Source organism: Schistocerca serialis, chromosome 4 (genome assembly GCF_023864345.2).
Source record: "Schistocerca serialis cubense isolate TAMUIC-IGC-003099 chromosome 4, iqSchSeri2.2, whole genome shotgun sequence".
NCBI lineage: Eukaryota > Metazoa > Arthropoda > Insecta > Orthoptera > Acrididae > Schistocerca > Schistocerca serialis.
The window spans coordinates 684,587,215-684,603,119 of NC_064641.1; the positions used below are offsets into that span (position 1 = coordinate 684,587,215).

The 15,905-nt window shown below is 43.3% G+C and overlaps 1 pseudogene; it reads left to right on the top strand.

The window, feature by feature from the left end:
* Positions 1-14,221: 14,221 nt before the first annotated feature.
* LOC126475962 (5S ribosomal RNA) lies at positions 14,222-14,338 on the top strand (annotated as a pseudogene).
* Positions 14,339-15,905: the final 1,567 nt, after the last annotated feature.

Here is a 15,905-nt window from a genome sequence, read left to right on the forward strand (position 1 = left end):
ATGATTAAGGTATGGTCCTCCTGTTTTGGCTGAGAAAATGATAAATGTAATGTGTTCTTCTACTGATCAGTTTGGAGACGATGATTGAGTGTATCAGCGCGAAAATGCACGCTAGCATAAAACAGCGACTTTGAGGTAATAGCCACGCGGGGTAGCCGGGCGGTCTTGGGAGCCTTGTCACACTTCGTGCGGCTCCTCCCATCGGAGTTTCGAGTCCTCCCTCGGGCATGGGTGTGTGTGTTGTCCTTAGCGTCAGTTAGTTTAAGTTAGATTAAGTAGTGTGTAAGCCTAGGAACCGATGACCTCAGCAGTTTTATCCCATCGGAACTTCCCACCCCGACGAGGCAATGGTTTGAGGACCAACAACGTTCCTAAAATGAACTGACCTGCCAAGAATCTCGCCCTGAACCGAATGAAACATCTTTGGGATGACTTAGGACGTCGACTTCACCCCAGACCCCAGTCTCCAACATCGCTACATTCTCTGGTTTCGGCTCTTGCTGAAAATGGGCCGCCAGTCCTCTACGGACGTGCAGACACCCGACTGAAAGCATGCCCAGTGGAGTTCAAGCTGTTATTGAGGCGAAAGAAGGACACATCTCATTTTAATGTCCATTAATCTGTGTAGGGACACGTTTAATCTGATGTGAGTGTACAGAGTTATTAAGACCTTTATTTCTTTGTACGAGTTTGAAGATCGGATGGTATCCTAAGGCACATGGTCACATACACTACGTGATTAAAAATATCCAGACACACCCAAAACATACGTTCTTCATATTAGGTGCATTGCGCTGCCACCTACTGCCAGGTACTCCATATCAGCGACTTCAGCAGTCATTAGATATCGTGAGAGAGCAGAGTGGGGCGCCCCGTGAACTCACGGATTTCGAATGTGGTCAGGTCATTGAACGTCGCTTGTGTCATACGTCTGTATGCGAGATTTCAACACTCCTAAAAATCCCTAAGTCCAGTGTTTCCAATGTGATAGTGAAATGGAAACGTGAAGGGACACGTACAGCACAAATGTGTACAGGCCGACCTCGTCTGTTGACTGACAGAGACCGCCGACAGTTGAAGAGAGTCGTAATGTATAATATGCAGACATCTATCCAGACCATCACACAGGAATTCCAGATTGCATCAGGATCCACTGCAAGTACTGTGACAGGCGGGAAGTGAGAAAACTTGGATTTCATGCCAATGCCAAACGACGCCTCGCTTGGTGTAAGGAGGGTAAAGTAAACACTGGACTATTGAACAGTGGAAAACCGTTGTGTGGAGTGACGAATCACGGTACACAACGTGGCGATCCGATTGCAGGGTGTGGGTATGGCGAACGCCCGGTGAACGTCATCTGCCAACGTGCGTAGTGCCAACAGTAAAATTCGGAGGCGGTGGTGCTATGGTGTGGTAGTGTTTTTCATGGCGGGGGCTTGCACCACTTGTTGTTTTGTGTGACACTATCACAGCACAGGCCTACATTGACGTTTTAAGGACCGACCGGTGTGGCCGAGCGGTTCTAGGTGCTTCAGTCTGGAACCGCGCGACCGCTACGGTCGCAGATTCGAATCCTGCCTCGTGCATGGATATGTGTGATGATCTCAGATGTTAAGTCCCATAGTGCTCAGAGACATTTGAACCATTTTTTTAATATTTTAAGCACCTTTTTTCTTCCCACTGTTGAAGAGCAATTGGGGATGGCGATTGCATCTTTCAACACGATCAGGCACCTGTTCATAACGCACGGCCTGTGGTGGAGTCGTTCCACGACAATAACGTCCCTGTAATCGACTGGCCTGCACAGAGTCCTGACCTGAATCCTATAGAACACATTTGGGGTGTTTTGGAACGCCGACTTCGCGCCAGGCGTCAACGACCGACATCGATATCTCTCCTCAGCGCAGCATCAGTGAAGAATGGGCTGCCATTCCCCAAGAAACCTTCCAACTCCTGATCGACGTATGACTGCGAGAGTGGAAGCTGTCATCAAGGCTAAGTGTGGGCCAACACCATACTGAGTTCCAGCATTACCGATGGAGGGCGCGACGAACTTGTAAGTCTTTTCAGCCAGGTGTCCGGATACTTTTGATCACATAGTGTATTTAAATTAAATAGAAATGATTTGCTTCAGTTAAGAGGAAAGGCAAAAACGGTTTCCCGATAATTTATTATTCATTTGTTAACGTTATAACATCGTACCTAGTAACTGCTAATCGATTTATAAACACAGGCTGATCTGTTCCAAAGATGTAGGTCGCAACCACGAAGAGAAGCGCGCGGTGTGGACACTGTATAAAAATAATGGCAAGCGGGAAATTTCGTCAGCCTTGGCCGGTCTGCTGGGTCATTCTGCGCCAGAATGCGACGCACTATCTGGTGACCTAAGTCTGAGGCCGCAGGCCCTATTTATAGCAGCAAGCGGCGCCAGCGTGGAAAAGTGCTGGGATCTGGTCATCGTGTCTCCAATGATTTACCGCCATCAGTCATTCCCATAACGGGACACAACTGCACATTTCAAACAATAGGCAGGCTAGGAAACACGGTTACACGAAGCAGCCGAACATGGTGTCAGAAATGCTAGAGCACGTCAGTAACTGAAGGTAACTTTTTGTGTTCCATGCGTTACAGCACTGACTCAACAATGGCATACCATAAGCTCACTACTGTTCTTGTGCGTTAGATGTGTTCTTTAGGATAGTAAGTAGCTCTGATCGCAGTGATTTCAGATTAATTTTTTGTGTGTGGGCCGTTGTCGGACGCACCCATGAAGGAAACAGGGGATTGATTCGTTTCCTGTTCTCTGGAGGAACCGAAACTGCGGATATTATTTGTAGGTCGCAGAGCTGTGTTGTGGAGATATGCAGGGGTGGTTTAAGGTCCAAGTGACACAAACAGTCACCTGGAGGGCCAAGCTGAGTGTGATGCCATGGGTGCCTAAGTCCAAAATTTTTTGCAGTATGTATCATAATTACTAGCGAAAACTGATACTGATGAAAGTGTAGGATAATACGAGGGTCGCTTGGATAGTACCTCACCACATTTTCTTTTTCACAGCCGAAAACAATGCTACGAATGCGAGACATTACGTATGTACAGGGTGTCCCACTCAAACCTCCTTGATTTCAAGGACCCAAGAGAGAAAAAACCAGAGTAGATACGACAATGAAAAATGCACCACATTGTAGAGCATCTCAAAGAATTTATATTCCCGCGTCAGAAGTGCTATGTATCGTCGCCAGAGTTCAGCATGGTCGCATGAAGTGAAAATGACGACTCCACAGCAGCACGTGCAAGCAGTAGTGTGGTTTGCAGAAACAAAATCGCTGATTACTGTGCAAAGAAGTTATCTTTGTGTGTATGAATGTGATCCACCGATGCGAAAACAATAAAGGAATGGTATAGGAAGTTTCTGGCAACAGGAAGTGTTCTGAAACATTCTGGCAGTGCACGTTATGGAGTTTCGGAAGAGACAGTGGAGGATAGCAAATGTTTCTTAGAAGCCCACGTAAGTCAGTTCGTCAAGCATCTCAGCAACTTGATGTACCTCGATCAACATTCCATCGTGTAGTTCACCAGCATCTTCGTATGTATACTTACAAAGTGCAAATTCTGCAACATCTGACGCCGAACGACAAATCACGCCAACAACAATTTCCTGGAAAGATGTTTATTCTGAGATGAGGCAATCTTTCATCTATCAGGAAGGTTTAATAAGCATAATGCTCGGATTTGGGGTTCGCAAAATCCGCACATTGTCACTGAGCATGTTTGTGATAGCCCTAAACTAAACGTCTGGTGTGGGCTAATGCACCACAGGACTGTTGGACTGTTGTTCTTTGCAGAACAAACAGTGAATGGGTCAGTGTATCTGGACATGTTGGAGCAGTTTGTGTACCCTCAGATACAAGACTTTCAACCCAACATCATTTTTCAACAGATGGAGCTCCGCCGCATTGGTCAACGGCTGTTCGCAAGTTCCTGGATAGAAAATTTCCCAATCGTTGGATCAGATGGAGAGGACCCATTGCCTGGCCACCACGTTCACCTGACATTACGCCACTTGATTTCTTCATGTGGGGATTCGTGAAGGTCCGCGTGCGTGCGACCAAAGTGGACGGTATTCCTATGTTGCGAGATCGTATCACTAATGCGATTGCAACAATAACAAAGGAAATATAACAAAGAACTTAGCAAGAAATTGAATATAGACTCGATATTCTTCGTGCTACAAATGATTCACATGTGGAGGTGTATTGATGATACGGGTTCGATTCCCGGCGGGGTCAGGGATTTTCTCTGCCTCGTGATGGCTGGGTGTTGTGTGCTGTCCTTAGGTTAGTTAGGTTTAAGTAGTTCTAAGTTCTAGGGGACTGATGACCATAGATGTTAAGTCCTATAGTGCTCAGAGCCATTTGAACCATTTGTATTGATGATAAATAAATAAATTCTTTGCACTACAATGTGGGACACCCTGTATTATTTGAAATCTCCTGAGTGAGCATGCCAAGTTTCCGTCACTTCCGACAGATAGCGTAGCTGCAGGAAAGTTTCAAAATAGCGCCTGTAGGCGATGTATTTTCCAAGCAACGTGCCGTCATTGAATTTCCAACTGCAGAGAAAGAAACTGTGGGAAATATTCATAAACGCTTCTGCGAACCCCTGGAGCATCTGCTGTCGATAAAAGTACAGTTAGTCGCTGGACACGGAGGATAGGTTCATCAGAAGGCGGTTCGGCGGAGCTCCACGATTTGCAACGGTCGCGGAGAGCATCCACGACTGTCACACCTGACATGTTGCAGTGACCTAATGTCAATCGCGAGGACAGGCGCATTACGACTCGGCAGTTGGCAGCCATTTTGAGGATGATGAGGAGGTCATTCAAACAGTGAAGCGCTGGCTCCGCCACCAGGACAAGGATTGGTAACGACACGGCATACACGCCCACGTTTCGCGCTGGAGGCAGGCCACAGGACGGGATGGAGATTACGTGGAAAAACAGGATGTGTAGGTAACACACCATTCTTTCGTGTGTGTTATTCTCACTATGTTCGATGAAGAATTGTTGAAGAAGAAAGATGCGGTGCATTACTTTCTGGGTAACTCTCGTAGAAGCAAGAACGCTGCAGTAGACATAAGTCCATTTGTGAGAAAAGTGTCAGCCACCACTGACTTCAGTATGAAATGTTGTACTAGTTAGTACAAATGCATTTGAAATGTAAACTTTCCGTTTAAGTCCCCATCTAATTGCGCTTAAATTTCATTGAAGAAATGCAATCACTAGAATGAAATTTTCACTCTGCAGCGGAGTGTGCGCTGATATAAAACTTCTTGGCAGGTTAAGGCTCTGTGCCGAGCCGGTACACAGTTTTAATCTGCTAGGACGTTTCAATGCATTACTACTTCTACAATGCTGCTTCAGCACATTATTTTTTTATCTTAGAATTTACTGTACACACTTACCTACTGAAGGTCTGACATGAGTCGACCTCACATGCCTTTGTCAATATAATATTTTTCTTCTATATAATACACAAATTTGCGTTTTCCTTTTCATCTGAACACGTAAAAATTGTGACAATGTTTATCAATTTTCAACTACTTTCGGGGCAAATTTTCTGAAGTTTAGTTACTTAATGAAGAGTTTCCTTAAACTTTTCATACAACTTACGCAGTTGCGCAGTGTCTTATGTTTGCCAAATCAATATAAAATTAAACGATATTTTTTATATTTCTTTCTTACTTTCTACGACGGAAAATGAAACAATTTGTAAATTACGGAATTAAAAGATCCCAGTATTAAATTGAAAAAGTAACAGCTCCGCATCAATTAAACATTAACTACAGTGCAGCATATGCAGTCGTCTGTAAATCTGTATACTATCGCAAAGTTTGTGCTTATTGGTTACCACGTCAGCTGATAAATACAAAGAAGAACATTCAGAAATGTCGAACTGAAACTGCAGGCTTTTTGAAGACGAAAGAAAAGACTTTCTTAGTCTCACAAAAATGGTGCAAATGGCTCAAAGCACTATGGGACTTAACAACTGTGGTCATCAATCCCCTAGAACTTAGAACTACTTAAACCTAACTAACCTAAGGACATCACACACATCCATGCCCGAGGCAGGAATCGAACCTGCGACCGCAGCAGTCGCGCGGCTCCGGACTGAGCGCCTAGAACCGCACGGCCACCGCGGCCGGCTTAGTCTCACAGTAGCCGTTGATGAGACATAGGTCTATTAGTACGAATCACAGAGTAAGTTACAGAATATGGTGTGGAAACGTAAATCTCTGCCCAGTGTAAAAGTTTAAAAGCCAAACTTTAGCGGGAAAGTAGAAGAATATAGAATTTCGGGATATGAAAGGTCCCCTACTCGTTCATTTGCCTCATAAAGAGCAAAGAGTGAATTGTGACAGGTACTGTAAGATACTCCGAGATTCAAACGAAAAAACGAATCGAAGAAGAGAGAAGAGCTTTCGAAAGGTGTGCTTTTGCTTCAGGAGAATACCTGCTCTCATACAGCAGGGAAGACATTCCAGTGGACTCAGACATATTGATTTTGAGCTACAGGGACGCTCGCGGTGCAATCCTTACCTAGTTCCAAGTGACTTTCATCCTATTGGTCCGATGCCGATGACGGAGCACGTGCGAGAATTCGAGTTTTGTCGGCTGATGAGTTTGCGGAGGCTCTCCGACTGAGAATGTGAAAGCTTCTTCCAGGACAGAATTTGGAACATTGTGGAGAGATGGACCAAATTGGCAGAGAATGGGACAGATTATGTAGATAAATCATATTACTTGCAATGTTGTTTTCTCAAAAAATATTTTTTTAATAAACTACCTTTACTTTTGATTTGCTCTCGTTGATTGGTACCGATTGAAATAAAGTATCAAACAGTAGTGCTTTACTGCTAGCAAATATTTACTTTTAAATAAGAAACCTGACCCCAGACTGCATCTGTAAGTGAGCACTCAATAAAAATAGGTGACGCACACCGGGAAAAAGGAGAAAAAGAAATTACAAGGATTTGAAACGTGGTGCAATCGAAAGCTTTTAAAAGTTTCCAGCGGGTAAAGCGAATGACGAAAAGGTCTTAAAGGGAAGAAAGAAGTCCATGGGAAACCGTTACCAGTGGAAGGGATTAGTTAGTGGTTCTTGTGTAGGACACCCTAGGATTCGATGAATAGTCACTGAAAGTATCATCAGACGGAAAACAGTTTCGGCAGACTAAGATCATAATGTCAAACATATGATTGGTGAATTTGTGAGTAGAACATATGTAAAGACGAAAGACGATCAGAAAATACGGAGAGAAGGAAGACGGAATTAAACTGGTCGAAAGAATAACCTGACGTGTTAAGAAGAAAAGATTAATATGCCATGTCTTGCGTATTCGTTACTAATGCTTGAACCAATCTTTTCCGGCATTCCGGCTTTGCTCTTAAGCATTCTTTAGCATAATACGCAAAAAGCGGGGCTGATCACGGATGCTGCGTAATACATGCAACGAGCAATATGTAATGAAAAACGCCCAGATAGCTGGCTGGCTGTCTGGCATCGTCGTCCAGTAACCGCTGCTAACCGGCTCTCTCCTTGGTCACTGCTGTGAACTTTCGGACTATTGATAAGTCTGGCGCGTGTCTGTTTACTGACACTGTAGTAACTTTTTTTCATATAGTTAATCTGAGCAGTAAGTACTGCTTTAATCGCCATTCATTGGCAATGCAAGAGATGAGTGAAACGTCGCAAAGGCACGAAGATGAACCCACCTCCACAAAAAATATTAGTTATGAAAACAAGAAATACTGATAACACTGAGAAACATCGATTTTTTAAAATAAGAAATTTTCACTAATTGTTCCGTATTTTGGTCTGCTGGTTCTGAAAATAAAGTGAGAATTACTCTTCTAGGCTCCAGTTTTTTGTAGCGCGTTTGGTCTGGTAATTCTGAATATGAAGTTAGAATCGCTCTATTGGGCTCCAATTACTATCATAATGTGAATATACTATAGGCTAAATTATTTATTATTGCTAAATTATTTATTCTTACATACCAACATTTGTTTCTCTTATTTGCAGGTATCACTATTCAGAAATAAAGTCTTCCTGTTAGAAGAATGTTTAATCAGACGCGTATATCAGTGAAATCAAAAATCTTCTATGTTTGACATGCTATTAACAATGTTATGTTAGCTGAATGGTCAGCGTGACGGATTGTCAGTCCTCTGGGCCCGGGTTCGATTCCCGGCTGGATCGGGGAATTTTCTCCTCCCAGGGACTGAGTGTTGTGCTGTCCTCATCATCATCCTATCATCCTCATCGACTGCAGGTCGCCGAAGTGGCGTCACATTGAAAGACCGGCACCTGGCGAACGGTCTGCCTGACGGGGGCCCTAGCCATACGAATAAATAAATTAATAAAATTAAGAACTTCCCACATTTATATTGTTTTGTGATCGTATATAACGTGTTTGCGTGCTAACAATGTCTCATACGCGTGTTAACCAACCAAGCAGTTTTTCTTACATCTGTGAAGAGGTAAATTTTAAATCTCAAAAGAGAAATATAACTACCGATAAGAAAATCATATGAATTTTAGTTTGGCTGTGAAACAGGCGATCAGGTTTAATCCTGGGCCACACACATGTTGTGCTTCATACGTGACGCTATTAAGTGCGTGCTGAAAACCGGATCTCGTCACATGTGATGTGGCGTTCCCATGGTTTGGAGAGAGCCACAAAACCACACAACAGACTGCATTACGCAGATCTCTGGAGAAACAACGAAGACTGGACACACTGTCCAGTATCCTGATCTTGCTTCATCTAGAAGGCCTGTATCTCACAGTCCAAGCCCGCCCATTTGTTAAAGAAGACCACAAATACGCAGCGCGGGGTAGCCATGCGGTCTTCGGCGCCTTGCCACGGTTCGCGCGGCTCGCACCCCCCCCCCCCCCCCCCCTCGGAGTTTCGAGTCCTCCCTTGGGCATGGGCGTGCCTGTTGTCCATAGTGTAAGTTAGTTTAAGCTAGATTAAGTAGTGTTTAAGCCTAGGGACCGACGACCTCAGCATTTGGTTCAAAAATGGTTCAAATGGCTCTGAGCACTATGGGACTTAGCATCTGAGGTCATCAGTCCCCTAGACTTAGAGCTACTTAAACCTAACTAACTTAAGGACATCACACAAATCCATGCGCGAGGCAGGATTCGAACCTGCGACCGTAGCAGCAGCGCGGTTCCGGACTGACGCGCCTAGAACCGCACGGCCACCAAAGCCGGCAGCATTTGGTCCCATAGAACTTACCACAAATTTCCATTTACCAGAAATACGGAGCATAGATACTGATGAGACCAAGAATGATGAATTTTCCGAGGCTAAACTACATTCGGAAAGACTGGGTCCATTGTTTTTTGACACAGACGTTTCAACTGAACCTCATATGATTACACAGTTTGAATTAAACGATCTGGTAAGTTATCTGACTCATCAAAAAAATTAAAAAAACTAAGATTGTGGCTTCACGTTGAAAGGATGGAACGTTCTGGATAAAAATGCAAGGGTATTTTTTTCGTAAATAATAACAACAGTTTGGACATCTTTTCTCCCTGCAAGATACCTTGGTGTAGTGTAATGATGTAGAGAGATTATCTGAAGTCATGGGACAGCCGCACAATCCCAATAAACAGCCATTTTTCATTCATTCTTCTAAGATTACTTTCGAAGCAGTCCTTCTACACTATGGCAACCAATATCCTCCGATCCCTCCTGCATATGCTGCATATATGAAGCAATCATATGACAACATGAAGCTTGTGCTTGGCAGTATAAAATATGATACCTATGAATGGCACATATGTGGTGATGTGAAGGTTATAGCCCTGCTTCTTCGGTTACTACTTGGAAATACAAAATTCTGTTTTTTCCTTTGTGAGTGGGACAGCACGTACAGAAAAAGCCAATACCTTCGGAAACAGTTCGCACAGAGAGAAACTCTCACTGTTGGGACGAAAAATGTAGTTAATCAACCACTTGTGAAGTCAGAGAATATTTATCTTTCATTTATCTTCCACCACAACACATCAAGCTGAGGTTGATCAAGAGTTTTGTCAAAGTGACGGTTCGTACTAGCGAAGTTTTTGAGTTCCTCAAACCCAAATTCTCTAGGATCAGTGACACCAACAACAAAGAGGGGGTGTGTATTGGTTCACGAATAAGGGAACGAATGAATGATAGTGTATTCGAAGAAAAGTTTGAATGGAGCTGAGGCAGCTACATGGAGATCCTTCCAAAGCCTTGTAAAAAGCTCTCTGTGAAACCATAAGGCTGATAACTATGAAGAACTTGTTAATCATATTATTGAGAATTATAGAAAACTTGGTTGCAATGTGATAAAATCTTCTCGGATTGACAGCCGAGTCAATGCGTTGTTCTCCAGCAACGTTTCAGCAAGTTCCTTACTTGCCATCTTCAGGCGAAGACGGTTGCAATATGTCTCTGGAACTCATTTTCTTGCACTCACATTTAGACTTCTTCCCTCCTGCCTTGGAGGTGTGTATGATGAACGTCGTGATATATCTACGATGGAAACCCGTTACAAAGGTAAATGGGTCACTACACAGAAAAACGTAACGTTTTTCGACAGTAAATAAATGAATAATTTCATTGAACTGAAATATATGTGTTAAAAAATCTATGCCCCATAGAAAAACTTTTAACAGATTTGAAATCAGCAGACAAAACTCCATATAAATTACCTTTCTGTTTGCATTTAACACAAAAAGTTTAATTTTGTTGTCCAGTGTAATTTTTACAGCCGAGGACTCTAAGCAGACACGCACCTTGTTGAATTGGCCTAAGAAAACAATCCACGTGTAGCTATATTCACTGTGTTTCCCTAAGCAGAGTGAAAGCCAAAATTTTATTTTGAAGATAAAACCACTTCAGGTATAAGTGCTTTGTTTATAAGCACAACATGTTTCGCAGCATTTTAGCTACATCATCAGGTGCAATAAAATGAAGCCATGTTCTGACCAAAAAGGAGAGTAGGATGACCCAGCGCTCATAGTCAGCAATTTTTTTCACTATGTAGCAGACCTCAATTATAAAATAGCATAAAACTTAGAACGCTCCCGTACTAGTACCTGGTGAGATAACGGGTCTCCGTACACCGAAAAAGAGATAAAAAACCGGATCATCTGCGGGCTTGTGTCAAATTAACCAACAACGATCCCTCATTTACCACCACAAGTGCGCGCACTGGATGTGTACTAACAGGCGGCTTGTTAAGACGGTATGTGCCACATGAGGAATAAATTTATTCCTTGCCTGATGTTTGACTTTTAGCATTGCGACTCAGTCAGCCTGAATGCGGAGCTACTGATTGTTTTAATTTCAAGTTTGACGTCGGATAAGGAAAGGTAACAGAAATATTATTTCGTGTGAAAAAATTACAAATTAACAATTTTCGGTTTTCTTCCTTTATTTGTTTTGTGAAACCTTGCTTTTCGCCAAATTTCACGGTTCTAGGTCAACGCGAAATATCTTACAAGTTTCAATGAGAGAGTTTGCTAATATCAGAAAATGTGACGTGAGGGTGGTATCTTTTGATTGCATTGACTTAAAAGCTAACGTTTATAATGTAACTAAGGGAACACAGAACTTAGCATGTGACGTAAATTTCAACTTGACACGTCTACCCGCTCCTGGGAAGTATGGAGTCTTAACAGACGGATAACCAGACAAACGGTCTGATAGCAAATGATGAAAGAGCTTTTTCGTGTGACATAATTACAAATTTACAGTTTCCGGATTTTTTCCTTTGGTTGCACTATGAAACCTTGCTTCTTGCCAAATCGCATGATTCTAGGCCAACGGGAAGTAGGATATAGGTTCTGGTGAGTGAGTTTGCAAGTATCAAAATAAGTGACAAATGGCCGTACCTTTTGACTGCATTGACTTAGAAGCTTCATTTCTTTTATACCGCCAAGCGACCATAGACCTCAGTATGTGACATCATTTTCAACTTCATACGTCTACCTGATTCTGATAGAAAGGGTTCTTAACAGTCAGACAGATAGACAGGCAGACGGAGAACAAAGCGATCAAATAAGGGTTCAGTTTTTACCGAGTGCTGTACGCAACCCGAAAAACTGCGTTGAGGCATTAAGATTACTAATTATTGTGGTTAGTAATTGTAGTTGATTCCAATTGTTCCACCAAACTAATTACACTTATCCCATGTTTAATAACTGCCAAAAAATTACGCTAAGGCTTTGTATGACGTAGTAGTTGGCTTACCAGATTCCACAATTACACAGATTCAGATTGACTAAAAAGATGGCAGCAGGGAAATGGCAGAAAAAAATGATGGGGAAAAATTGTGGACTAAAACATCACCCCGTTATATGGCTATTTCCTGTCGTTTTGCAGTAATTACACTAACTATGTATTATTGCAATGAGCACCGTAGTCCACTTCGGCAATTAAACCATGTGGGGAAGGACGGTTCATAAATGCAATTAAATTGGCTACTACACTGATTCTATGACCTGTCCGCCTCTCTGTCATTTCTGACCCAAAAATACCTCTTTTTCCCCAAAAACAGTGGTTCAAATTTCTGTAAATGGTGGGAAATAAAAAAAAAAGATGAGGAAAATCAACGATATCATGCCCGTTCGAAGCGTACATTAAAAAAACTCATTTAAGCTTCCTTGTTCCAAGTTCAAAATGATAGGAAATTACAAATTCGGTTTTGGGGCATTATCCTGTGTGTGTGAGCTGTAGGTCAGAAGTACGCTGTTGAGGCTTTTTCAACCAAGTAAACATTCTCCTAAGAACCATTAGTATCATCCGAGGTGAAAGAAACAACTGTAACATTAAAAATGCACGATATTTTGACTGCGAAAACAACTGCAGCATGACACCAGTATGTTAAAAACCACATATATGCGTTTGTACACTGTATCTCGCAGTATAAAAATAGTTTCAAATGCAGGATAGCCCAAAACAAGTGCTTACACACACAATAACAATCACAAACACACACACACACACACACACACACACAATCTTCGCCCTTGGTCTGAAAACATACACCACAGATCAGGAAACGGGACATCGCTAGTAGCCCATCCAATCATTCTGCGTCATTACATGTAAAAAGACGATCAGAGAGCAGCTCCGCCCTACCTTGCCTCAGCCACGGGGTTAGAGGTGTTCAGCCACATTGCCACGCGAGTGTGGTACAAAGCAGCATGAAGCTGCTGCAGTGAAGACCATGTCTCTTTATCCACCTCCATCCGCAACCTCCACACGTCCACAGTCTACAGAGACCATTTGTCCTCCCTTCCCCACCACTTGAAGTGGGTGAGAAGGTGGTGAATTTTTCCCATCTCCCTAGTTAGCCCTCTCACGACAGGTGCAATACAATGCACTGTGCTTGGTGAGTCCTTCTCAAGAACGCATTATATCTTCTACCTCTGACATGAATTAGATAAGCTACACAAACACGTTAACGAACCAGAAACTTCTACGTTGTCATCATGATATATTACATAATTTTACACTTTAATGACTTTGCCCTTTTCTCACATGATATACTGCGGACTATCGATGAAGGGCAAAAGGCAGGTTCCATATTTCTAGATCTCCGGAAAGCATTTCACGAAGGTACAAGCATATGGATAAGTTCACAGATATCTGTGCGGCTCGAAGACTTCATAAGCAATAGAACCCAGTATGTTGCCCTCGACGGCGAGTGTTCACCAGAGACAACAGTATCGTTTCAGGAGTGTCTTAGGAAAGTGTCGGAGGACCACCGTTGTTCTCTATGTACACAAATGATTTGGCGGACAGGGTGGGCAGCAATCTGCGGTTGTTTGCTGATGGTGCTGTGGTGTACGGTAAGGTGTCGAAGTTGAGTGACTGTAGGAAGATACAAGTCGACTGAGACAAAATTTTTAGTTGGTGTGATGAATAGCAGCTAGCTCTAAATGTGGAAAAGTGTAAGTCAATGCGGATGAGTAGGTAGAACAAACCTGTAATGTTCGCTTGTAGTATTACTAGTGTCCTGCCTGACAAAGTCAAGTCTTGTAATATTTGGGCGTAACCTTGCAAAGCGATATGAAGTGGAAAGAGCATGTGAGAACTGTGGTAGGAAAGGCGAATGGTCGACTTCGACTTCTTGGCAGAATTTTAGGAAAGAGTGGTTCACCTGTAAGCCAACGGCCTTGCCACAGTGGTAACACCGGTTTCCTTCAGATCACCGAAGTTAAGCGCTGTCGGGCTTGGCTAGCACTTGGATGGGTCACCGTCTAGTCTCCGAGTGCTGTTGGCACCCGGGTTGCACTCAGCCCTTGTGAGGCCAATTGATTGAAAAGTAGCGGCACCGGTCACGGAAACTGACAACAGCCGGGAGAGCGGCGTGCTGACCACATGCCCCTCGGCATCCACAACCTGTTACGCCTCAGGGCTGAGGATGACCTGGCGGCCGTTGGGCCTTCAAGGCCTATTCGGACGGTGCTGTAAAGGGGCCCGCAGATAGGACGCTGGTGCGACTTATTCTTGAGTACTGCTTGAGTGTTTGGGATCCGTACTGTGAAGGAAGGCATCGAAGCAATTTAGAGGCGGGCTGTCAGATTTGTTACGAACTGAAATGGGTATCCCTGGAGAGAAGGCGACATATAGACGCTCGATTTTCCTTCCCTTTGTTTGCGAGTGGAACAGGAAAGGAAATTACTGGTAGTGGTGCAAGGTACCATCCGCAACGCACCGTATGGTGGCTTGTGGGGTGTCTATGTAGATGTAGATGTACCGAGAAGTTTGCTTTGGTCGTCTCCATGTCCTCTGCAGCTCGCGCATACAATGGTGTGGCGTTTTGTTGTCGCTTAGAGACATTGTTGAATCTTGACCGAGACCCAGAGCCAACCTGCTATCAGTCTTCCGCTGAGCACTGCCAGGCCACTGGTACTACATCAACAGAGACCTATAGCTCTATGGCGACCCTGTGACACTCGTGTGAGCAAGGAGGGCAGAAGCTACGGGCAGGGTTCAGAGACACGTTGCCTTATCACATGCAGCCTGACTCTAGCCACCTCGACAACCTTCCCCAAACGTGACTATTGTGTATCAGAGTCGCATAGAAAATTAGACACGCTTCTCTCAGAGTCGTTCTGTGAGTCATAATGTCTTGTTATAGTGGTCACGCAACAAGTCTAATTACAAAATTTATTGAAAAAAGGAAGGAAGATTAGTGTTAAAGCTCTACCAAGATTGAGGTCATGAGAGATGGAATACAAGCTCAGGAAGATTAAAGGAAGGTGAAGGAAATCAGGCATGAACTTTCAAAGGAACCATCTCAGCGTTTTCCTGGAGTTACGAAAGTCATGAAAAACCTAAATCGAAGTAGTTTTTTTTATTCGACATGGAGGAACTAACAGTGGGAAGGGACAAATTAATTTACACTGAACTATAAAGTTAGTTTTGAGTGTTATGGCTTGTATTCTGGAATTAGAAGTTTTTGATTCTAGGCCCATATTGTCGCTGCAATACTCGGACGAAATGTTGCCATGGTAACTATGATGATCAGCCCATTGGCACCTTCAGTTCCTTACAGGATCGGAGCCACTCTCGCTTAGATATTTGCTTCGTAATGATGATACTGGCGTCTTCCACGCCGTATAAACACATTTGATTATATTATTTTAAGACATACAGCAACCATCAACCGTTATATGTATTTTTGTTTAAGCCAATATACGTTCCGTGTTGTCGTCCATCGTCAGTTGGCGTTGTACTTACCTGAATCTTCAGTTAATCATCGTTAAAATGCAGACAGCAATTCGGACGCTGCAGCGGAACAGTGCAAAATTAATAATTTTTGTAGCTGCTTTACTTCGCGAGCT